Source organism: Sceloporus occidentalis, unplaced genomic scaffold, assembly GCF_023333645.1.
Source record: "Sceloporus occidentalis isolate IW3139 unplaced genomic scaffold, rSceOcc1.0.p SCAF_3, whole genome shotgun sequence".
Lineage (NCBI taxonomy): Eukaryota > Metazoa > Chordata > Lepidosauria > Squamata > Phrynosomatidae > Sceloporus > Sceloporus occidentalis.
This window is the reverse complement of record NW_028316983.1, coordinates 34,343,849-34,367,625: the sequence shown is the minus strand read 5'-3', so window position 1 is coordinate 34,367,625 and position 23,777 is coordinate 34,343,849. Positions and strand designations below refer to the sequence as shown.

Sequence of the window (23,777 nt, the reverse complement as noted above, 5' to 3'; positions counted from 1 at the left end):
TTCCGGTCTGTAATTTTCCTTTCTGTTTTTTAGGCTGGGTACTTGAACACATTAATTTTCCATCTGGGTCAGAATACTGTGTCAGATTCTCCCATCCCCTGAGATATATGATTTGGTTTTCATTCCCCTATCTAGCATGGATACATTTAAAGCATACCAATTTAGGTTAGCCACTTTCTACTGCTCAGAAATAATGATTTTGTACTCTTAAGGGCCTACTCAGGCTTGCTAGCAGCAAACTAAAGGAAGACTCCTCCCGTCCTTTAACAGATAAGATGTCAGGTCCAGCCCTACCATTTGACAGAATGAGGTGGCTGCTTCATTACTTGGCATGTTATTAAAGAGTAGTAATTTGTTAGCTATTTAGTTTCTTTTTGCTGTATTGTTACACACTGCCTCAGGTACCAAAATAACATGAATTGCCCTTGGAATTGTGCATTTGAACTTGGTGGAGGTTACCATTTATTTCTCAGGCTGATGCAGAAATAAAGCACTTTGACACCACTTTAACTGTTGTGACTTGATGCTACAGAATTCTGAGATTTGTAGTTGTGTGAGATATTTAACCTTCCTTCTCAGAGTTCTGGAGCTCCACCAAACTACCAATGATTTAATTTTTACCTGCAGTTTAAGCTGTTCCTGACTGTAGGGCCATGTTTTTAGCAGCATTTCTGTCTCTAGAATGAACAGGTGAGACTGTTTATCCCCATGCCATTAAATGTTTCTGTATGTTTAATGTTATTAAGCCCAAAAGCAGGGCAGGCTGGTTTTCTTCCCTGACCAGTTGGCAATTTTTATTAAGGAATGTTCTCCTCCTTTGAATATGTATTGGAGCAGATTCTACAGTGTCCTCGGAGTTCCTCAAAGACCAACAGAATGACATTTGCCACAGTCTAGTATGGTGGTCCCTTGGTATCCACTGGGATTGGATTCCAGTATCCCCCATGGATATCAAAATCCATGGATGCTCAAGTCCTCTTACATACAATCACATAGTAAGATGGTACTCCTTATATAAAGTGGCAAAATCAAGGTTTGCTTTTTGGAATTTGTATATTTTTGGAATATTTGCAAGCTGTGGTTGCTTGAATTCATGGATGAAAAAATCTCTGGATATGGAGGACTCACTGCAGAGTGGGCTCGTGGTATCTGCTGGGATTTGATTCCAGGACTCTCCATGGATAACAAAATCCATGGCTGTTCAAGTCCCATTAAATATAATGGATAATTAAATAGTATCCTATATATAAAATGGCAAAATCAAGGTTTGCTTTTAAAGTTTATATATTTTTGGAATATTTTCAAACCATGTTTGCTTGAATTCATGGATAAAAAACCCCATGAATCTGGAGGGCTCACTGTATATAGAAAAAGTGAGACTGTAGCTGCAGCCACGGAAGAGGAGAAATGGGGCCTAGTAGACTGTGGCAGTACTGCACTGTGGGGAGAAGAGCATAAGGATTTTTTTCCAACTTAAGTGTCACTTTTTAAAATCATCATCATCCCACTACTCTATACAGGAAGCCACAACAAGCATATCAACTCTAGATAATTTTATTATGGACCTATACTTCTTAAGGTAAGCCTAGAGCAAAGTATATGTGGAAGATCTCTAATAAACACCAGCAGAGCGGAGCTTATCTTAACAGACCTGCTGCTTTAATCCATACCTCTGTCTGTTGTACTGTACTTAAAAGGTTGACCGCTAAATACACTAATGAACTCCCAAGGACCTTGTGGAGGGAAAGCTGTATGTCTTATCATACCCCAAACAGGCTTTTGATTGAGTATTGGCATTATAATCTAGTGGCTGCAATCGATTATTTTCGACAAGGACCTTCAACTTTTGCTTTTGATCAGATACTGTCTCCAATTACTTCTTTATTTTGTTGATTCATTAACTTATACTGAATAGTTTCACTGTTCAGCAATCTAGCAGTGCAAATTGTGTCATGGCACATGCAACTAGACTTTCGTTGTCAGTTTTGGTTATAGACAAAAAGGATAATTTTGTCAGTAAAATGAATCTATATATGCATATGCAGGCATTTAATATTAAATATAATATAAGATTATTGGTTTAAAGGTATACACATTCTTAATGTACCTTATGGAAAGGAAGTCTAATTTAAGTTTTCTTTCCTGACTTTCAGGAAGATTGTCAAAGTTGTCTTGTTAGAGGTTTCTTTTAAAGCTGTCTGATCCCCTGTTTTACTGATGACTTTATTTTTTATCAAGTCGTTAGTTTTTAAATTGATGTTAATTATTGTTACAGTTTGGAGCCATAATAATCATTTCTATTTTTAAAAAAAATAAAATTGTTATGCACATATCTAAAGTTATGATTGGATATATATGTAAAGTATATCCTGAAGCAGATTAGTAACATAAAATTATATAAGGTAAGCCTAAATATCCTAAAGGCACCAAATCCTGTCTGATCTTCAAAGCTAAGCAGGAACAACTTTGGTTGGTACTTGGATGGGAGATTGCCAATGAATGCCAGGTGCTGTAGGCTATATTTTAGAAAAAGGAACCAGTAAAACAACCTCTGAGTATTTCTTGCTTAAGAAAACCCTACTGGATTCATGGGGGTCACTCTAAATTGACAAGAAACTTGAAGGCGCTCACATTCACACATGTGATAACCTGGATATAATTCCCTCCTCGGAAGAAGGTAAACATTTAATGAAACAATTGCTACTGATTCTCAGCAGCAGCTGGTTTAGGAAGTCTTGGCCATAACAAGTGTTTTTTTTTTAATGTTATTTTTTTACTGCATTTCAAGTTCAACTTGAAGATTGTTTAAAACAGGAACAATAAGATTTGAGGCTGTCATTGTTTCATCCCAAATGATAACTGCAATGCCAAATGAAATTCAAAAACACTGTTATTGACTTGATTCTGTTATTTAACTTCCTGTCTTTCAAGCAGCATGAGAGACTTGGCTTTGGCAAACTTCAAAGGTTTCTCACATTTTGGCTCTGCAGAAAATTCATTTTTATTCTACTTTTATTTATTTTGTTATAAAGAAGTTCTGGCTTAATAACATGTCTATGGAAATATTCATTTTTCCTGCACTTGTAACTCAAATTTTATTGTTAGGTGTATGTAAGATTGCAGTGCTCAACTGAGTTTATCCCTCTCCCCTTTTACTGGATTGTATATCAGCCATAATTTTTAACAGCTGAAATCAACAAACCATTTGAGCTGGAAATGCATGTATCAAAATCAACTTTGTTTATAAACCTCAAAACCAAATAGATGAGAGTAATTCTTTTTGCTGTGGTCTAGACCAGAGGTTGAGAATCTTAAACTGCATCCGCACTGCACAAATAATGCAATTTGATACCACTTTAACTGCCAAGGCTCAATGCTGTGGAATTCTGGGAATTGTAGTTTTGTCAGATATTAAGTCTGCCCTGTCAGAGCTCTGGTGCCCCACTGAACTACAAATCCCAGGACTGTAGATCCCACAGCCATCATAGCAAGCAGCTATGTTGGGCTAGCTAAAGGATTTTGGGGCTTGGAGTCCAGAACAGTAACTTCTGCCAGGCTCTGCTTGTATTTGGGGATTTTGTGTGGTTGCATTTGTGCAAGCTTAAGAAACAGAAAAACATTCCCCACGGTTACTGCATTCCTTCAGTGGAACTGAAGAAGTGGATTGAAATTTATGAAAGTCAGTCTTGGAGGTGAAACTGGATTGTACCTTCCTTTTTTTTCTGAAACAGGCAGATGGGCCGATTTAAAAAAAACAAAAAACAAAACTCCCAACCTTGATTTCTCTCTGGTGCTGCCAGTTTTGCAAAAATAGCAGTAAGGGACAGTCAACAGTCCTGGAGAAGGAGGACCTCTGGACACCCTGCCAGAAGTCCCCTAGATGGATGGCCCTTATCTGAAGGCCAGAAAGCTTGTCCCTTGCAGGCAGGGTGGCCAGATGTCCTAAGGAGGACAACATTCATGGCATGCAGGGCTGAAAAGCGAGAAGTAGCTATCAAATACCTAAATTGTTGTTGTGTGCCTTCAAGTCATTTCCAATTTATGGTGACCTAAGGCCAACCTATTATGAGAGTTTCTTAGCAAGATCTGTTCAGATTGCCATGAGTTGGAAATGACTTGAAGGCATACAACAAGATTTTAAAATGTGTTGTCCTCCTTTGGACATCTGGTCACCCTGCCTGCAAAGGACAAGCTTTCAGGCCTTCAGATAAGGGCCATCCATCAAGGGACCCCTGGCAGGGTGACCAGACCTCCTTCTCCAGGACCTGTCCTCCCTTTCAACCTTCTGCTATCCAGGAGAAATTCCAAACTGTCCTCCATCTGGAGCAGGGCTCAGAAGCACCAATTTCTCTTTCTAGGAGGGTTTGGAGCTTTTCTTTGGGCATGTTCTCCCTTTTTCCTTGCATGTTCTCCATTTTGTGGTGCCTTGGCCTCCTTTGCTATGTGGCCATCAGGGTGATCAGAGGTCCTCCTTTTCCAGGCTGAGGGGGGGGGGGTTCCCAGCAGACAATGTATCATTAATTAAATAGACACCCAGGCCAGGTACAGACTTCTGGAAAGCGGCGGTCTGGGGCTGGTTTTAGGCCTTGGGAGTGCAGAGCGTCCGCACACTCCTGAGCCATACCATGCACTGCTGGCACCATCATGGCTTGGACCCATCAACATGGGAGCCGCCACGACGCAGGTGCAGTGCAGCGTTCAAACATCGCTGCACTGTGCATGCATCATCAGTGCACGTGAGTGTGCCAATGGTTCAGGGTGTGCGGACTAAAAACTTGCTTTCAACGGGTTCTTTTTAGGCCTGACGGTGGCCGCGCTATTTGGGTGGTGCGGCCTCCTTGCACCAGAAAAATGGGCAGCTACAGGCCGCCCTTTCGGGGTGGTCTGGTGAGCCCCCCTGAGACCCTGCCATTCAACAACAGAAGAATACACAGATTTAACATGCAAATTGCTTCCTCTCAAGCAATAGAGTGTGTGTGTGTGTGTCTGTATACACACACATACCCCACTCTCTTCTATGCCAGCATTCTCTGAGGATGTCAGCCACAGATACTGGTGAAACTCATCAGCCTCGAACATCAGGAGTGGTGTCACTAGGGGGATGCAGACTGTACCAGGTGACACCCTAAAAGGGGGGGGGGTGACACCACTTCTCCTCAAACACTTACCTTTTGGCAGAAATGGGCTGTGGCATTCACCTACAGCTGCTTCCCTTTTAAATGCTTTAAAAGATGGTGGGAGTTGGGTGAAGCACAGTGGGAGGAGAAAGGAGAGGACCTAGTTTTTTAAAAAATTAAAACCACCACATTTTAACCCCATCTTCACTATGCATAGGCAAATCCATTGATGATGTGCATAGGACATTGAAATTTGAAGGTATGGTTTTTGATTTCGCTGTTTGTTTATGTCACAGCTATTAGCATGACACTCAGCGCTATGTGGGAACTATGAGTGGTGAGTAACATCAGTGCAAAACAGCACGGCTAAGGATTCTGTATGGTGCGAAACGGGAAGAGGTCAATGGGTGGAGTGACCCCAACCCTAGTGACACTACTGCTCTGAGGGACTGTATGCATGAATTCTATTGACATGGTCTCCATCTAGAATATTCTGTGTACCCATCTCTTTATACTGCTTGATTTTTTAAAAAATTGTTTAACAATGAGCTGTTTCTTATCGCTGTAAGGGAAATTTTAGTTATTGTCTTGGGTGGGTGGGGATAATGGACTTATTTTATATTGTTGTATTTTACTCTTTGTATGCCACCTCGATCCTGACAGAGAGGCAGGATATAAATAATTATTAATAATAATAATTCTGCTGTGACCCTGCAAATGCAAACCACCCAGGGTGAGGGGGGGGGGTTCCCAGCAGTCAGTGGATCATTCATTAAATAGACCCCCTTAGGCCTTGCCATTCAACAACAGAACAATACATAGACCAACATGGAAATTGCTTCTTCTCAACCAACTGTATATATGCCCCTCTCTTCCATGCTAGCATTCTCTGAAGATGCTCCTGGCAAAGAGTCAGGACCAAACTCTTCTAGAGCATGGCCTCATTGCCCAAAATACCCACGAAAGAAACGATCCAGTGGTGTTGTGTTCCTAGTAGGGTTTGGAGGAGCTTGCCTTGACCCTGGGGGCCTTTCTGTGCTGGGCTTTGGGAGGAGGAAGAGGAAGAAGAGGAGGAGGAGGATCCAGCTTGATCAGCTCCGCTCCTGCGCGCACCTGCGCTGCTGGCCTGCGCTCCCTCCTTCCCTCCTTCCTTGCTCGGGCTGAGCATCCCTGCTCCTGGCTCCTCCGCCTCCGAGGAGGGACCAGGGAGGAGCCTTCCATCCCCAGCCTCCCTGCCTCCTTTTCTGCCTCTGCTGCCTCCTTCCCAGCTGGGCTTCTCCCCGCCAATGGCTCTAGACTAGAGCTCCCTCGCTGAAGCCGAGTGGATCCGGTTCTGCGGGCTCTTGCGCTGCTGCTGCTGCTGCTGCTGCTGCTGCTGCGGAAGTCTGGCCAGCTGGCTCTGGGTGCGGATCCTGCTCCTGCTGCTTGGCGTCCCCGTGAGTGACAGGGCCGGGGGTGGGTTTTTTATATTATTATTACTTGGTGCCTGCCACTTCCTTCCAGGGTCCAACTTCTCTTCTAAGGCTGCATCCACACTGGAGAATGATTATGCTTTGGTACTGCTTTAAGTGCCCCGGCTCCATGGTATGGAATTCTGCGAATTGTAGGTTGAGGCACATAAAGCAGTATCAAACCGTATTATTCCTGCACTGTGGATGTATCCTAGATCACTTACTTCCCATGCTGCCATTTACCTTTTCCTCCTCCTTCTCCTGATGCTCTTTCCTCTGGAGAGCTTCTTTCTCAGCCCTTCTCCTCCTCCTCCTCCTCCTCCTCCTCTTCTTCTTCTTCTCCAGGCTGGAGAAAAACTTCCCCAGTGTTTCGTTTCAAAGGTTTAAGAAGCCCAGGTTAGTCAGAAGGCACTGAATTAGACTCATGGCTTCTATGGGGAGAAATGATATTAATATTAATAATAATAATATTTGTTTTGTAATCCACCTTGATTCCTTCAGGAAAAGGCGAGATATAAATAATAATAATTAAGAATAATAATACATTTTATTTATATGCTGCCTCTCCCACAGGATCGAGGCGGCTAACAACATTGACTAAAACACAGTATGAAATACAACGTGCAGTTAAAATACATCCCATTAATTCCCTCCCTCCCCCTCATCCATGCTACAATGAAATATCATTAAACAATCAAAAAGTTAAGAATTAAAAGAATCACAATAATCAATAATCAATAATCAAGCCAGTTAGAAACAAGGGGATGGGCAGTTTGGGTGTTCACTTTGATGGCGTGTGTCCATGGGAGACCAGGTGGGTTATTCAGGGAAGACAATCATAGAATCATAGAGATGGAAAGAACTCGCCTGAGCCAGTCAGCCCAACCCCCTGCCATGCCTCATGATGATGATAGTGATGATGGTGATAGTGGTTTGAGTGTTGGACTATGACTCTGGAGATCAGGATTTGATTCTCAGCTCAGCCATGAAACCCACTGAATGACCCTAGGCATGTCACACCTTCTCAGCCTCAGAGACAGGTAATGGCAAACCGCTGAACAAACCCACTGGGCCCACCATGGCTTTAAATCCTGACCTCTTCCTTCTGGCGCTAAGCCTCCATTTGACATTCCCCACAATAAAACCCAGTGGGTGACCCTGGGCAAGTCACACTCTCTCTCCACCTTGGCGGAAGGCAATGGCAAAACTCCTCTGAACCCCATGCTAGGTTAGCCTTAGGGTCACAATGAGTTGGAAATGACTTGAAGGCACACAACAAACAACAACAACAACCATGGCTGCCCACAAGCTGCAGTTCACACATTACTCTTCCCCAGAAGTGTGGGCCTTGACTGTGAATACTCCTCCAGTGCTACTATTCCCATGTTCTCTAAACACGTGGGAGGTTTGTGGTTTGCTGTCTTCTTTTCTAGTCTCCATGTGAGTGAAGGGGGAGAAGTAGGGTGCACTCTGCACATGGTTAGAGGTGCTTCTGCCTTCTTTGGTTGGTTTCGGCGATGCAAAGGTCTTAGGAGGAGAGGGTTGAACTGTACCTAAGCCTGTCTTGTGAATCTGGATTTGGCATATCTGGCATCTGAAACTAAAGGAATCAGAAAACAACAAAATCCACGCTGTTGTGATATCTTTATTGGGCCAACCACAGGGCGCAAAATACACTAGATTTTGAAGCTTCACTGGCTTCTTGATCAGCCAAAAGATATATGGTAAAAAGCCTGCCAGGGACCTTGTTGTGGTCACATAGGCTGTATCCACACTACAGAAAGAGTCCAGTTTGACACCACTTTAACTGCCATGGCTCAGTGCTGAGGAATTCTTGGAACTGTAGTTTGTTGTGGCACCAGAGTTCTCTGACAGAGAAGGCTAAAAAAACTACATTTCCCAGAATTCCAGAATGGCAGTTAAAGTGGTGTCAAACTGGATTCTTTCTGCTGTGCAGATGCAGCCATTGTCTGTATTTTTGGTTGTGATGGTATAGGAAGTGTGTGTAGCCATAAACTGAGGAGCCCTCCCCTATTTAGGGCCATACGATGAATGGGAACTGAGACAATAACACACAGTCAATGTGGCGAGGAATCAAGTCATTGTAGGACAGTGCTTTTGCTGTACCTGATGGTGAAGGGATCTCCATGTCTTTTCATGCTTCTCTACAGCATATGTGTGTGCATGCAGTATTTGTACGCATGTTTCTCTGGCAGCTTGTGGGAGGCTTCATGCCATGGATGGTTAGATGATCTCCAAGCTGTGGGCAGGTGCAATGTGAATCCTCCCTCCCATTTGTGGCTTGGCTCTTTTCTTGTTCAGGGCTGCTATTGCTGCTCTTCTGCATACCTCTGGTGAATAAATATCAGTTGTTTCCTGACACCCATTTGCTATTTTAATACCATTGCACTGCATGCCTCCACCACCTCCACCACCACCTCCTCCTAATACCAAAGAGTTGGAAATAATGTCAGGGAGTAAAATGGTGTGTTAGGTTGAAGGTGATGTGCTACCCCCCCCCCCCCCCATTTTAGGAAGCCAGAAGGATGTTTGAATGGCAGTGTTGGATGGGTTTGCTGAGATACAGGAGACTCTTCTGTGGATGGGGCTGAGGTGGATGTATCCCTGGGTAAGTGGAGGGAACGGTGATGGAGGGCAAGATGGGAACCTCAATCTCTTTTTTTAAAATGTCACATTGAATCTTTAAAAGTGCCACTGTTTAAACAGGTATCATGATCCTTTGTAACCTCAGTTTTTAAGGCGAAGTCCTAGTGCTAACTAGAAGAGACTCATTCAGGTATGGCAACAGTGATGTACGCTCCATTGATTCAGTGAATTTACTTTAGTTGGGACTGACTAGTAGATTGAGTCCTAAGCATGCAAACATAGCAGCATTTAAAAAGAATCTGAAATGTCATGAAATGTGAAGTATTTTTTATAATAATAAGCTCATTTTATTTTGGTGGGTGAGTGTTGTCTTGTTTTTCTGAGAGTAAGCAAAGTGACATCAGAGTAAGGTATATCTGGGGTCAGAAGTGTGTGTGTAAAGAGAGAAAATATGCACTGTCTTCTTACTTGCGTATTGAAGGGTATTCTTGGGTTGAAGGCATGTTGTCTGGGCTCACTGTAGGCCTTTTAGGATAGCATGGCATGTGGAGAAAATACAGGCTCTGTCCCCAACCCACAGAGTGGGGTCCCTGATAATTCAGATGAACAAGAATCAATATCTCCATCAAGTGCCATATTGTATAGAGAAGTGCCTTTGCCAAGCTTCAGTTGGACCCTTTTTAGGGGAGAATGAATCTGACCGTAGTGGTTCAAGTAATATGCTATGCATGGGGCTGCCCTTGAAAAGTGTTTGGGAGCCACAGCTAGTACAAAATAGTGTCCAGATTGTCATCAGATGTACATTTTAGAGACCACATAACACCAGTCTTACACAAACTACAGTAGCTTCATATTTGCTTTCAAGATCAATTCAAAGTGCTGGTCTTAAGCTATAAAGCCTTAACAGCTTGGGACCAAGATCTCAGAAATGACCCCTCTCTCCCCTATGAGCATGCCTGAAATCTAAGTTCCTCAGTGGAGGCCCTGTTAAATGTCTGACTACTCTATGAGGCCTGGTTGGTGGATGCACATGATGGAGGTTTCTCCATAGCATCACTTTGCTTGTGGAACTCCCTCTCAAGGACATTCAGTTTGGCTCCATCCCTTCTGAGTCTCCAATGGGCAGTGAAGGATTGTACTATTTTAGCTGGCCATTTGATCTTGAATTTAGGATGGCTTCTCAGGCTTTTAAAAAACTGTTTTAGTGCTGGTTTTTAAAAGCTGTTTCTAAAACTGTTTTTAGAACTATATTTAAAAAAAAGACTTTAATATGTTAATTGGTTTTTATAGAGAGCCAGCATGGTGTAGTGGTTTGAATGTTGACTCTGGAGACCAGAGTTTGACTCCCAGCTCAGCCATGAAACCCATTGGGTGGCCTTGGGCTAGTCACATGCTCTCAGCCTCAGAGGAAAGCAATGGCTAACTGCCTCGAAACAAATCTTGCCAAGAAAACTACATGATAGTTGCACCTTCGGGTCACCATAAGTTGGAACGCTTTGAAGATGCATTACACCAATAACAACAGTCATTTATTTAATGGTTTAAAACTCTTTTTTTACCTATTGTGCATTGTCTTTGAAGCTCTGGTTGGATGAACCATGACAGACAGACAGACAGACAGACAGACAGACAGGGAGATGGAATAGCATGGGTAAAATAACCTATGTAAAGTTTAATCTTCCACTCCTGGGTATTAAATATCTGTGTTAATTCACTTAAATATTTGTCTATTAATAGGCAGAGATTATTCCCTTATATCCCGTCCTGGTGCCTTCAAAATATTTAGGATTCCTATTCCAAACCTACTCAAAAGTTAGTAGCGATGGGTGTTGTTATCAAAATATCAGGAAGTCAACAGGTTTTACTTGCATGCTCATACAGTCCGTGAGTGTTATTATTCACTGCTGTGGTGTCACAGTAAATCTGGCAGAAGCATCACAGCCTTTGGGTTTAGCTGAAAGGGGTTGCTGTGGCATTGTACTCTTGACCTCAAGGGTATTTTAGTGATAGGTGAAGTTGTTATAAAGAGTCCCTTGGATAATCTAGTTTAGCCCTCCTACATCAAGGAGGATAAGGCAGTGTGTTAATCCTGGTGTACTGCTTTGGTACCAGAGGGCATTTTCTTCCATTACACAAATGGCATTGGAGTTACTGTTAACCAGAATTTCTGTTATTATAGTGATAACATTTTAAAATGAGGCGGCTGCTTCCTGTTGTATTGTGGCTTTTAGAGGCTTCATTTTCAGTTTTCCTCTTCCCTGACAGTAGTAGAGGTAGCATTTTTAAAACATGAAATACACCATTCAAAGACTAGGAAAGAAGAACTGGGACATCAGTACTTGATTGACTGCTCCATTGCAGTCTTTTACAGAGTCTTTCAAGGCCAATGTAGAAGTTTAATTTGGAGGAGAAAGGGAAAAAAGTATAACTTCAGGTTTTTGGCAGTAACCTTGTCTGAGAACAGTTGTTCCACTTAAGTGGTGATCATACTGAAATGTTCCATTTATGAAGGTATGGGCCCCTTTATAGCATTTCTTATTACATAATAGAGTGCATCTGATGAAGTGAACTGCAGTCCAAAAAATATTAAAATAAAAAGTGTTAGCCTTTAAGATACCACAAGAAAGACTTTTCATTGTTTGCTGTATGCTACAGCCTACTCACATACTTAACCCACCTTGAAATAATAAATGTATTATTTTCCTTCATAAAATTCAGTGAAATTATAATTTGTATCTCACACTGTCCTTCCCAGTTTAGGTAGGAGCCATATTTAAAATAGTGAAAAAAAGGAGCTAATTAAAATAACTAGTTAGTAACAGCATCCCCTCCAGTCCAGGTTAGTCCAGTCTAATTCACCTTTCCAGTACATACAGAAACACTTGTTGGTTGTCATCAAGATAGTTCCTAGCTTGCATTTCTTCAACGGAGCTCAGAGTGGCATACATGGCTCTCCCTTACCTTTCATCTTCACATTACCTTGGTAGCATTAGGTTGTGATGATAGAAAATGTTCGTCCTATGGTATGTTGTGAAACATTGGGTGCCATCTTAGACCAGTCATGTCTAGTCCAGATAGACAATTCATTTTGATTAGCAGTAACTCTTCACAGTAGAGTGCTCCAGTTCAGGATTTCAGCTAGCCAGTGTAGTGTTGTGGTTTGAGTGTTTGACATTGGACAGTGGTTTGCAACCATTGGTCTTCCAGAGGTTTTAGACTTCAGCTCCCATAATTCCTGACTGTTGACCAAATTGACTGTGGCTTCTGAAACTTGAAGTCCTAAACAAATAGAGGACCAAAGGTTGGGAACCATTGGATTAGGATACTGGGAGACCAGGGTTCTAATCCTCACTTGGCCATGGAAGCCCACTAAGTGACTTGAGGCAAATCACTCTCTTTTAGCCACGGAAAAAGGCAAGGGCAAACTCTCTGTGAACAAATGATGCCAAGAAAAACCCTAAGCTTCACCTTAGAGCTGCCATAACTCAGAAATGACTTGAAGGCACATAGCATCATTAAACCAACTATGACTCTTTACAGGACACATCATTCCATCCTGTCACCTCCATGATGTTCTCAGTGCTTCCCCAATAGACATTGTTAGCACTGTGTGGTTAGTAAGCACATTTGGTGTCCATTGAAATTTTTTTGTGTGCTTCTAGCCCTTGCCTCAGAGTCTCCCAGTAGAACTGTTATGCTTTTGCAAGCTTCAGTGTTTAAAAAATCCATTTTATATTACCTTTTAATGATCCATAGAATGAATTAGCTATTAGAGAGAAGGAGGAGGAGGGTTAGAACTTTGCAATATGTGCAAAATATTCTAATAATCAGCACAGATTGAATATTCTAATAATCAGCACAGTCTGTATAGGCCAATTCTATCTATGGATAAATAAATAATTTTATTCTAAGCTAGCTGCAGGTTGTGGGCATCATTTTCAAGACCTATGAAGGATGTATTTCACCCATCAGTGGTTTCTTCAGAATGAGATGATATTAGAAGCGCAAATGCCATGGAAAGTCCAAAGGGGAATGTCCAGAGGCAGAAAGATGTGCAATCTTCAGCTGTGCATGAGAGAGACCAGAGCATTAATGTCTGCTGCGTGCAAAGCTAGATAAAAGCCTCCAGATGCCTGACTCCTCTGTAGGTGCCAAACATTCCACATTTCATTGCAGAGTCCATATTTCAAACTAGTGCAGGTCAACAGATGTTTGGACCCAAGGCAACTCTTCAGACTATGTATTTTCACAGGTGCCCCATCATTTTTTTGAAAATGCATTATTGGTAGTAAGAATATATAGCAAATTATTTACTAGAATGTATGTTTGATTGAAAACATCTTCCCTGTAATAGAACATGAGCATTTACTAGTGATCTGTTCCAGGCTGAAACTGTAAGCTCATGTTGGCATATTTAGTTTTATTGAATTTACTTCTAAAAGTGGGACTTAGTTCCAATTAAATCTGAACAGAATTCTGCTGTAAGAGACCTTTGAAGGCTGCAGTGAGTAGAATTTAGCTCTGACTACATGTGCATAGGAATTTGCATTGCATTTGTAAACAACAACACCACCACACAAAGGCTTGAATGATACCAAATGCATAAACAGCAAGCTCATGATGTGCCTTGCTTCGCTGTTTTGGAGGGCAAAATTCAGCTGCTTAGGACACTGTTGTTGTTTTGTATGTCTTTTTTAAAGCCAAGATTATAGCCCTTATGATTATGAAGATACATGCAGTGGTGTGAGTGCAATGCCTGCTAGCATCTTAGAATCATAGAACCATAGAGTTGGAAGAGACCACACGGATGGAAGAAAGGATTAAAAATGAGCCAAACTGTACATTGATGTGAACACATGCAAGGCTTCCCTGAAGATTTGAAAATCAGCTGTAACAGAAAAAATTGCTTAGGGAAAGACTAGATAAGAGATGGGAAAGGGACTGTATAACCCTTTGCTTGCCTGCCTTATATCTACACCAGAGATTGGAAAAGGTACTTTATAGACTGCAGTTTTTAGAATCTCTCTGTCAATACAGCCAGTGGTGTTTCCAGCACATTAAAATTTCAAAGCTCTGCTGTCATCTGAACAGCATGATGCCTGCCCTGCATTCCTAATATTAGGGAGAGCTTACAGGGAGAGTTCAGGCTTGATCTGCTCTTGGACCCATGGATTTCTCTTTTTGACTGTCCATGATATCCTCTCCATTCTTCTCCACCACCACATTTGAAATGAGTCGATTTTTTTATTATCCACTTTCTTCACTGTTCAGCTCTCACATTTGTACATGGTGACAGGGAGTACAATGGATTGGACAACTTTAAACTTTAGTGCTCACTTGTACATATGTCTGTACTCTTCTTGTCTAGTTTTTTCATAGCTGCCCTTCCCATTCCTAGTTGTCTTCTTATTTCTTGACTGCAGTGTATTTTCTGATCAATGTTTGATCCAAGGTACGTGAAATTTAGCATGTCTTTAATATTTCCTTGGCCCTTCATTGGCAGTAAGATGCTGGTTTTCCTCTTGAGATTTCTGTAGAGAGGGCTCAACAGTGTGCCATTAACTTCTTCATCTTCCATATGAGCAGAGCTTGGAAATAGTATTACAGTATTTTAAAACAGAAATTGCAAATCAACTTCAACCCCCCTGCCCTCTCCAGCCTTGACCGCCTGGGAAAGTCAGATACTTGTAGTCCCAGAACACTCTCAGTGAGCCCATAGCCAGCTGAAGGATTTTGAGAGCTGTAAACTAAAAGTAATTTTAAAGCTCTGTATAGAACTACTAAAACCAGAATGAACTCCAAAAATAGTAAAAATATATAAATAAATTGTCCATGCAAAATAAGAAAAGTAACACAAATTACTGGACATTGTCTTTATCTTTTTTTGAAGTAGAGGTTACAGAACTTTGATACATTTTTTTAAAGTTCAGAATTTGTTCAACTTTATTTATTTATTTAGAATATTTATATCCTGCCTTTTAGCCTGAAAGGTTCCAGATTGGCTTAAAAATTGTTAATCTGATAGTTCCTCATCTTCAGGCTTGTGCCTTCAAGTCACCTTTAAATTTATGGCAAACTCATGAATTTTATAGGGTTTTCTTAAGCAAGGAATACTCAGAGGTAGTTTTATCAGTTCCTCCCTCTAATATAGCATACAGTACCTGACATTCATTGGTAGTCTCCCATCCAAGAATTAACCAGGGCTGATCTGGCTTAGCTTCCAAGATCTAGAAAAGATCTGATGCCTTTGGGGGGTATTTAGTCCCTCAGGCTTACAAATTAAATAGGAGATGGCCCATAAGAGGAAGAGAATGGCAGTGAAAGGGGAGATTACATCCAGCAGATGCTTGTTGCTCTTCTCTTCCTCAGAGGCTAGAACAATTACAGCTGGAACATGGAGGGAGCAGCTCTCAGCACGCTGCTGAGCCAAGACACAATGGAGCTGTGCCTGGTTGCTCCTCTGTCCCTCATAGACCAGAACACCTTGATCTATAATCTTCTAAAGCAGTGGTTCCCAACCTGTGGGTCGGGACCCCTCTGGGGGTCGAATGACCCTTTCACAGGGGTCACTTAAGACCACTGGAAAACACATATTTGCATGTAGCAATGAAAATAATGTTATGCTTGGCGGTCACCACAACATGAGAAACTGTATTAAAGGGTTGCGGCATTAGGAAGGTTGGGAACCACTGTTCTAAAGGGAGCTCAGTGGGAGGAAGGAACATACAGCCCTTTTAAAAGCATGGATACCATTTCAGCTCCCTCAGACATACTCGCCTTCAAACGCTACAGTAAAAGAGCAAACACTTAACAGCGCAAGGCACTTGCAATCCATTTGTCAGACTTTTAAATAATGTCCAAAGTAGCTCTAAGCCTCAAGGTTATGACTATACTAATGACAATCATCAGAATGAAATCTGAAAGAGAAGGTCACAGCTTCTTATGAGAGTAAGCTAGTAAACTAGAAAGGATTAGTAGAGGCTGTTACTTTAATATTCCAGACTCATTGAGTTAACAAGCATCCAGTGCTATATTTCCTGAGGAAGACAGAGATGTAGGGCATAACAAGTACTACTCTTACCCTATCTGTTGCTTACCTACTGTTCTTCCTGTCCTCATCTTCAACCAGCCTAAGAATATTGCCCATCATTCAGCTTTTTTGAAACCATGGCTCAACTGTATAGACACAACTGTATAGACAATCAAACTACTCTTTAATGAGTTGTCTGATTCAAGCAAAAGTATCTTGATCATCTGTACTAACTTTCCATGCTATAAGCAGGAATCCATTGCATACTGGGCAAAAACATCTGGTGGGAAAGATAGGTGGTGAAAATATCATTTTTTTAAATGAATGGACAATCTACTGGGAAAATTTAGTTAAAAGAGAACTGCAGCATAATATTGAGGTGTGAATGCTCTTTGTTCAGGTTTCCAGCAACTCCATCCTCCCCTCCATTTCAGTTCTCCTTTCCAGTCTCTCACCCCCAACAGTCAATCAGCATCTAATGTCTTCCTGGGACATGTGTAGTCTTTACTGGATTGTGAAGTCAAAGGCTTTCATGGCCAGCATCCATAGGCGCGTTACAGACTGCCCAGAAGGGGCGGTCTGCCGCCGCCTTAATTTGCAGCACAGAGGAGCCCCAGCGTCTAAACCACGAGGCTCCTCCGCACTGCAAATAAGAAGTGCCAAAATGGCGCTTCTCTTTGTGGTGCGGATATGACACCATGAGGCGCCAATGGCGCACTCGCAGCATCATGCGCTGCGTGACGTGCGGACGCAGTGCGTCCACTACGTAAAGGTGGCGGCCCCTGTGTGGAACGGGCACCGCCATTTTGTACTGACTCGGTCCGTATTAGGGTTAGGGGCGTCCGGAAGTTACACCCCTTTCCAATCCTAATATGGACCCAGTCAGTACTTTATGCCTGTTTGTAATGGGCCATAGTTTTTTTTTGGGGGGGGGGGGGTTGGGCTATGTGGCCTAGAAGAGTTTATTCCTGATGTTTCACCAGGATCTGTGGCTGGCATCTTCAGAGAATGCTGTCCTGAATGCTATATCCACTCTCTTCCAGGACAGCATTCTCTGAAGATGCCAGCCACAGATCCTGGCGAAACATCAGGAATAAACTCTTCTAGAACATGGTCACATAGCCCGAAAAACCCTTACTTGATTATTTTGGGGATTATTTTCTCCTAGTTTAGATTTCCTCTGTAAAGCTCTTTCGTACTCCAAACCTGAGGTTCCTCCCAGCCTAGTGTGTAGAGGTGTTACACCTTTGTCTACACAGCAAGAACACTCACAGCCATAATTTTAGAAATGGGGCTTGTCTTGGCTCCACCTCTGCGCCATCCCCTTTGTGCCATAAAATGCTAAACATTGAGGAAGAGGTGGGTTACTCTGTTCTTGTATAAGGGCTCCTGTTCAAATTTGTGATGTGCTGAGCTCGGGTTCAGAAAAGATCACCACTCTTAGAGGCTTTCCAGGTCAGAATCTTTTTGTTTTGTCTCTCTCTTTTGGCCATAGGTGTTCAATATGGCTCAGAGGCCATAGAACAGGGTGGCAGCTATGTATAGCCTACAGGCCATATGCTGTTCATCCTGACTAGATCAACCTCAGGTTCCTTCCTGCCCTGTGATTTCATTTATGAAAAATAAGTGTTAATATTGTATTGGGTGGTGTTAAAAGTGAACACATCATTTTTAATGGGGTATATGTATCAAAAAACAAAACATGACAATCATCAAGCCAAAGACACTTTACTGCCTGAACAGGAGCAAAACTGCCAGTGCCCACTCCAAGTTAAAGTAGATAGTACCCAATGACCACCAAGTTATGTAAGCAATAACTTGGTTAGGCAATTCCCACCCAAGTGTACTTTTCCATGTCTAGCAGTGCAAATGCAGTACAAAATAAATAGCTAATATTTTTCTGCCTTTTCATGACACTCAACAATCTGCTACCAGAAGCAACCTTGCCTACCCTGTACAAGAGCTGTGGTGAAAGCCAGGCCTATAGATGGCCAGTATTCCCCTTTGCTACCCCTTTCAAATCCTTACCCAGCTGGTTCATTTCTAACAAGCTTTCCTTATTCAGAAACTCATTTTATGTGTATTCTCTTGTGCTCGTGGTACCAGCATTATCTTGGTATCTGTGAGTATGCCCTTCTCCCCTTTCTTTTTCTGCTGTATCATGTATGGCATAGTTCTGCTTGTAAAAGAAACAATTCTGTGTTTTAGTTAATGCCTCGTATTTGACTGTTATAAAACTGTTTCATGCTCTACTTTCAATGCAAGTGTTTATGGGGTACTCACACTAGTGTTTGGCTGTAATGATGGTCACGCTATTTCTTTTATTTATATCTCAATGATGATTTGTTATTTCTTAGTCGTGATCAGTTCTCCCTGCTTGTATACCAGCAAATGAAAACACTGCTAAATTGTTTTCTGTGTTTTACCTCCATCAAAGCCAAATTGTGTCAGTCTATAAATTCACTTTGTGCCACCATAACTTGATTGAGCCTCATTTCCACTGAGATCCAATTTGATCTGCTGGATAAATGGTAACATTAAAAAAAAGCTGTTTTGTTTGCAGGAGCTTTGATGTATTACATCTGTGCTGCTGTCAACTGGCTTAGCTGTGATTTTAGGGGAATTTATTGTAAATTGTTTTAATTTTTGTATAAAATACCTTGAAGGCTTGTTATCATGGAACTTCATAACATTCATATCCAACTTTTCTCCAAGTCTGTATCTTAAACAAGAAGATATTTTTACGAAAACACACACTTGAAGGGGGGGGGGGGGGAATCCTGAATAATCCCAATCCAAATTTATCCAGTAGCTCTCCAGATTTTGGGACTATATAGCTCTCACAATCTCTTACCACTGGCTATGCAGGTGGAGGCTTCTGGAAGTTCAAAATATATGGAGTGCTCAGGTTCCCCACCACTGCTGTGTAATTTCTGGACTCTCACTTGCCCAATATGTTTCAGGCCTTCTGGCAAGGCTTAAGATACTCTGGCTTTGTCCCATTGCACTCTTTTTTGTGTTTTTGGCATCGCAACAGAGACCTGTCATAGCAATACCCCAGGGACAGCAAAACCTTTGATTTCCAAGTTACTGATTGTATCTCTCACCCTCTGATAGTGAAAATCCCCAAGCAGTCAGAAGATAATTTGTTGAAGACCACTCACTGGTTCTAATTCCCTGGAGGACCTTTTGAATGCTTCCACACAAATTAAATTGTTATCAGACTACATCTGCATACCCAAGTGGGTATGCTCCTTCCTCCTCACTCTGACATTTTACACAAAAGAACATTTCCAGGCATGAGCTGTCTTCTTCTGACATAAACACATCTTGATAGCTATCTGTGTCATAAGGGGTTGTTTTGCACACAACAATAAAGGTTTTAAGGCACCAGGCACAGTAAAACATACAATTGTTTCACCGTGGGAATCATTTTAGAGAAGAGACACATAAGGTATATGTACTATTGCCATAAGCCAAGGGGAGTTGTGCTGTCTCACCCTACATTAATACATTTTATTTGTATTCAGTATGACTGTTCTATAATACAACTTTCTCCTATAGATAATACTTGCCTACTGTGCTGGTTTTATGTCTTAGGACTGTGGCCTAAATCCTATTGTTAGTCTTGACTAGAGTAGACCCATTAATTCAATGGCTACTTCAGACATTTGTCCACATATGTTTTTTTTTTTAATGTGGCCTGCTGTGCAACCTGTAGTAGAAGTTGCATGTGAAGGTCTCAGAGATATATTTATGCAAGCCAGTCATAGTAAAGCTCCAATAGGATTCTGGCCATTGCTTTAAGCCCTCCTCTAAATTAACTGAGGGCCTGAACAGGCAGGCCAAAATAAAGCTGCTTTGGGTCACTTTGAAGGTATAACTGTTTAAACGACACACATTTTAAGAGGCCAGAAGCTGCACCAAAGCTGTGTTCCAGTCCTTAGGACTGGAACCTGGCTTTGGCGTGGCTTCTGGCTGCTTAGGACACATGCATCATTTAAATAGCATACCTCCAAAGTGACCCGAAGCAGCTTTATTTTGGCCTGTCTGTTCAGGCCCATACTTAGGATTGTGCTACACATGTCTCCCTGTGTCCTGCAAATATCTTTGTGGATTATACAAAAGAATATTGTTCCCCCCACCTCTAAATTACATCATCCTTCTTTGTCTGTAGCTTCTGCTGAGAAAGTCCTTTTGCATCTTACAAGAAGCTGTTAAGAATAGTATTCTTCATAGCAAGGCCTATGAGTTCCCAGCTTGTGGAAAGATTGCAGGCTGAAAAGAAAACTAGGCCACTATCATACAAGGGAAATGTACCCCCATCCCAAAGGAAAGGGAAAGTAAACCCAATTCAAAAATTAGCCAATTCATGTGATTAATTATCACATGTGAAGAGCAAAATTGTGGTCATTCCATAGGCAAAGCAGAGCGAGTGCAAAATAAATTATCACAACAGTACATACCATGCGGATTCACCAATTCGAATTGGTACCCATGCACATGCTCAGTGTGGCTCTGAACGCATTGTGAACCCTTGCACTTCTGTGGTGAAGAAGGGGGCACTTCCTGGTTTCTGTTTCAAGTGAATGATTGCTTTGCGTTTTTTCTCCTCCATGCATTTATGTATGGAAATATGGAAGCACACACACACACACACACACACACACACACACACATATATTTGTGTTCACACATACATATGCATGCACACATACCCCCCCCCCCCCCCCGCCAGGCCTCGACTCTCTCCCAAATGGACAACCTTTCCTTTGTTTGTCTTCCCTTCAGGAAGAAACCGAAGGGAAGACAAATGAAGTGAAGGCCGGTTGTCACCCAAGAGGGAACTCTGGAATGCATAGGCCATGGCTCCCTTCCCTTCGTTTGTTTTCCCTTCAGGAAGAAACCGAAGGGAAGACAAGTGAAGGGAAGGCGGCTGTCACTCATTTGGGAGAGTGAGGCCGATGCTTACCAGAGTTCCCTCTGTGATGCATCGGCAGCATTCTCCCAAATGGGCAACCCTCCCTTACCCCTCTATTCCTTGCCAGGAAGAGAGGGATCTCCACTTGGCAAGGAACAGAAGGGGAGGGGAAGCGAAGGGAAGGTTGCCCATTTGGGAGAATGCTGCCAATGCATCCCAGAGGGAACTCCCAAATGGGTGACAGCCAACCTTCCCTTTGCTTGTCTTCCCTTCGGTTTCTTCCTGAAGGGAAGACAAACGAAGGGAAGGGAGCCATGGCCTATGCATCCCAGAGTTCCCTCTGGGATTCATAGGCCGGGCTCTCGGGTGACAGCTCGGGTGCACACATATATATGCATGCACACACAACGCCCCCAATGGGCGAGCCATGGACATGGGTGGGCATATACATATATGGAAATATAAACATCTCTATACAGTATATGTATCTGTGTATATGTGTGTGTATATATATACATATGCATATATTTTTACATCCAAACAAGCTGCCTTTCCATGGGCTTTATATTCCGTTTGTTTGTTTGTTTGTTTTGCATCCAAACAAGCTGCCTTTCTACGGGTCTCTGCAGTCTTTCCCCTGCGGCATTGGGGGCACAAATCATGCACTGCTATGTCCACGTTAAAACGTGAATATGTTCATTCCGCAGTAGCCCTTTCCCCAGCGGCATCAGAAACAGCCGTTTTTCCCCTCCTCGCCAGCACTGGAAGCAGAAGGACTACCGGAAGCAAAAAGGTGCAAAATTGCAGCGTCGCACCATGGGATATGTGGTACCTTCAAGTTTGGGGGGAGGGGATACCAGGGCCGACGCAAACTTGCATTCCACACCAGCACCACATTGAATTGACTGCAAATTAACCTTGGACTAAGATCTGTGAATTTGCTAGTTCATCAAATTTACCTATTTTTGGATTGACCTAGGATTGGCCAGGAATGACTGCGCAATCACAGCAATTGCGTGTGATAAATTCCTGCAAATTAACATGAATACGCATGATTGGCCTTGGGATGGCATTGGTTTGCCTGGAAGTTTTCGTTGTGTGATAATGGCCCTAGAAGGGTCTGCCCCTCTCTTTCATGTGCAGCAAAGAAATAGGAGACATATATTTTAAACAGTCTGTTAACTGAATATTAATATTTTGTTGACTGGAAAACATTAACATTTTCATTGGCAAGTACATCAGATCAAGTTATTGCATATTATATACAGTTAACAATTGCAGGGTGTTCCAGTGCTCTCTGCTCTGATAGCCTTTTGGCTGAAGAGTGGGGTATAAATAAATCATCATCATCATCATCAATAGTTGTGTACATGTCTCTGAAGATGTCCATCCACATAATGATTGTGGATCTTGTTGAGGCTTTTGTTAACCAGAGGTAGAGAAGTTAATGGAAAAGTGTCACTAAAAAGCTACAAATTTTACATAAATGTTGTGCTGTTTATTACACTTGCATTCATTCCAACTTGTTCATTTAAATTTGCTGCATTGCTACACTAAAAGCCTCACTGGAGTGAAGGGGGGAAATCCCATCCATGATCTGCTCCATCCCCAGGACCCAAGAAGGTCTCAGTTCTTTTCAGTAAAGAGGAAAATAGCAGGATGAATTTTGGAAAATCATAGAGACAGCATGGTGTACTGGTTTGAGCATTGAACAAAGACTTTGAAGACCAGGATTCAAATCCTGGCTCAGCTATGTAAATCCACTAGGACAAATCACACTCTCTCAGCCTTAAAGGATGCCATTGGCAAACCCCCTCTGAAGAAACATGCCAAGAAACCCCCATGATAGGTTCACATGAGGGTTGCCATAAGTCAGAAATGACTTGAAGACACACAAGAACAGCAACAATTTCTCATCCAGTCACCCAACAAAAGGGAGTGAGTTAAAATCAAATGCACACACAGAGGAAGGATCCAGGAAACAACAACCTTTGATTGAATTGTCACTTTCCATTTGTGTCATCCTGTTTTCTCTATTCACTCTTTGGTTTAGTAGCTTTCTCTGTGTTTTCATCACCTTTGTATATTCTATCCATTATTCCTTATTCCCCTCATCCCATTTCTGTCTGTCCCTTAATTCCTCCAACCACTCTTTTCCCTTCTCTCTCTTTCTCATTGTCTGTATCTCATTGCACATCCATTCTCATCCTCCCACTATTCTGCAGCTTCTTTCTCTTGTGTGTCTCTTGCATGACAAAACAGTGTACCACAGGCTTCCTCTTTTTCTCCTGTTCTTGGCTGCCTGTCATGCTTTACATTGTTTACTGTTGCCTCTGCTGCCTATCGTTGAGTGAAAAACTCTGATGAAAACAACAGAGAAGGTACTGGAAGAGAGGGGTGAAAAATAATGTAGCATTATTTCATAGGGGGGATGTACTGTACTTCATCATCTTGATTATTATTATTATTATTATTATTATTATTAACTTTATTTATATAGTACTGTGGATTTACACAGCACTGTACATACAATTAAAAACTTGATAAAAATGAAACCTGCCAAAGGCATACATTCTACAGGATAATAACAAAATACATATAAAACAATAGATTAATTGTAAATATACACATACACTCACTCTTTAACACAT

At 42.0% G+C, this 23,777-nt stretch overlaps 1 protein-coding gene across 2 annotated transcripts in view; it reads left to right on the top strand.

The window, feature by feature from the left end:
• Positions 1–6,518: 6,518 nt before the first annotated feature.
• The window catches only part of PPP1R16B (protein phosphatase 1 regulatory subunit 16B), a 166,385-nt gene continuing 149,126 nt past the window's right edge, over positions 6,519–23,777 (top strand). For both annotated transcript variants that reach the window (XM_089518527.1, XM_089518526.1), the window contains exon 1: positions 6,519–6,553. The gene's annotated coding sequence lies outside the window, so the exon portion shown is untranslated. The remainder of the gene's footprint in view (positions 6,554–23,777) is intronic.